A 2536-nucleotide genomic window follows, 5' to 3' on the forward strand; every position below is an offset into this window, starting at 1 on the left:
AATATAGGTTGGAGGATACCAGATTAACAACCATATTCCTAATATGGAGAATTCTCGATTAACAATCATGTTCCTCATTCAAATAATGATGATCTTATGGTGTCCCAAAAGGTCGTCTTTTCCAATAAAGGTTTTATGAATGGACAGTGGGTCACCTATATGTAAACTGAGGTCGATGCTCTATATTGGTACAAGTTTTTGATATGCATTCCTTTCTTATGGCTTAATGATGGATCACTTAACTTCCACTTTTTGAGTTTTTTATGTTGTTTCCGTATGATGTAGCACAAATATTTATGTTCAAAGTGTTTGACCCTCATGGTATGTTAGGATGCCCTTTGCATTAATATCTACAAGTCTTTCATATGTTGAATACCGCTTACAGGCCTTTTAACAGAAATATAGGTTTACAGGTGGATAAAGAAAAACAAACAATCTCTAATATGTGAAGGGCCCAGACTGTTTGGTTTTCCTAGATTCTGGCATAACTTTTCTGCACTATTGTTGGAAAATATGATTAAATCATGGTTGGATATTTAACTTTCTATATATATATATATATTTTTTTTTCTTTCAATTCAATTTTTTTTGGATAATATGATTAAATCATGGTTGGGTAATTAACTTTATATATATTTTTATTTTTATTTTTTCTCTCACTTCACTTGTTTTTTGTAACAGTAAGGTTACTGTTGGTCTCTCTTATGACGATATTCGCTCAGAGTTGCCAACTCGAAGCAAAGTACTGGCATGGCCTCTTCACTATTCAAAGGCAATGGAAGGAAGTATTGGGAGACAAGGAAGTAGATCATGGCCATCTCATCTTCCATATGCTGAGGATGCTTTGAGGACAATTAGCTTACCCCAGGGTAAGAAAACTTTATTTTGTTCTTGTTTTAAAAAAGGTTAAATTCATTTGTATGGAGGGGTGATTAAATTATTCTGATGAGATTAGATTCTATTTGATTTCCAGCATATGCGGAGATTGGACTCAATTTGCAAGGTACTCTACGCCATATTTTCCCTTCTTCAGGAGCACTTCCAGTTCGCTCTTCGGGAGCAGACTAGGCGATCTCTGCTGATACTGCAGCACAGATCCTTGGATTGTTTCCTGTGAATGTGCTATAACTTTAATGAATTGGCCGTAATAGAATTAAAGTAATTCATCGATAGAGAATGTGAAGGGGGGATCTTCCTGACTTTAAAGCATATGATGAAAAACTAATTAGGAAGGTGAATCTGATTTTATTTGTAACATATGGAAGTCGAATCTATCTAAGCATAGCATGCATTGGTACTGTATTCATAAATCATTCCAAGTCATTCTGGTTTCAATTAAGATGAAGAATCTTTATGACATGTCAGGATGAAAGGTATAATGACCTGCTTTATGAAACCCAGTCACAACTTGCACAATTTAGGTTTTTCTAAAACCATTCAGCAAATTATGCATTTAAGTCTCTAATCAATTTTTCATTCTGGGTTTAAATTTAATGTTGCATCATAAACATTGTCAAACTCAGCTAACAACTTAATTTTCAGGGTTTTATGTGTATTGCTGTTGAACCTGAGTCCTTAGCACTGTGATATTCTGTCGACCACTAGTCCACATCCCAATGAATCGTTTAACTCAATTTGAAATTGTAAACCTTTAAAATGCCATCTATCAAGTATTTGATTTTTTTGTCTATGTTGTGACAAGATATTCTAGGTCAAATGATGTATATTGTTATTGTCCAAATTTTTATTTAATATTATTATATTAATTATATCTAATTTTTAGATAGGGTAGCCTAGTAGGGTCAATTGGGTTTAGCTTGGGTGGTCAAGAGGAATGATTGTTATCTTCCCACTTGAGTTTCATTCCCATTAGTGACATCTTTAGCTCTTAATGTGTACATCATTGAAATGGCTTCGAGCCTTGTTGTTGAATGGCCTTGTGCCTTGAAGATTCTAGGGTTTAGATTGGGTACCATCCTCAAAATGAGGGGAAATACTTTGGTTTTTCCCTTGATGTGTAACCTGGAAGAAGAAAGGGTGGTCTACTAGTGTAGGAATGTCATAACCCTTTTATCTTCTATACATAGATCAATGAGACTTATTTGAATATTCATCTTGTATTGTGTATTTGGGTATCTTGTAATACAGGTTTCCCCCTCAAAAAGGCCATATTAGTCATTCACTTATCCTCATTATTTAGGCGTTTCATTACTGAATTGAGAGTTTCTTACGTTTTTTCATTATTTAGTTCATAATATTTGGTATCTGACTGGATGATTCTTGGTTTTGGAAACCATCAAACTTCACCTTTTACAGATTGATCCATAACATTGGCCAGAGTACCCAAAATCATTGATACTTTAAGGGTTGGAAAGAAGATAGGTCATGCTGTATCTGGTCCAAATTTCATCAGCAAAGGCTTTGGAATTTTGGAGTTACAATGTGTGCAAGGTGGCATTTTTATCTAGTGTTGCTAAATTAATATGGCTCACAAAAAGAAACAAATATTAAGATTGCAAGATGTAATTGTAGTGAG

The 2536-nt window shown here is 34.2% G+C and overlaps 1 long non-coding RNA gene across 1 annotated transcript; it reads left to right on the top strand.

Moving 5' to 3' along the window:
* The first annotated feature begins 682 nt into the window (after positions 1-682).
* Positions 683-1494, top strand: LOC149244790 (uncharacterized). Its single transcript, XR_016245850.1, has 2 exons — positions 683-869; positions 974-1494. It is a non-coding gene; the product is annotated as an uncharacterized LOC149244790 (long non-coding RNA).
* Positions 1495-2536: the final 1042 nt, after the last annotated feature.

The sequence above is a fragment of the Pinus tabuliformis genome, chromosome 8 (assembly GCF_031772625.1).
Source record: "Pinus tabuliformis cultivar Carrire ecotype Pingquan chromosome 8, CPIR1, whole genome shotgun sequence".
In the NCBI taxonomy this organism is placed as follows: domain Eukaryota; kingdom Viridiplantae; phylum Streptophyta; class Pinopsida; order Pinales; family Pinaceae; genus Pinus; species Pinus tabuliformis.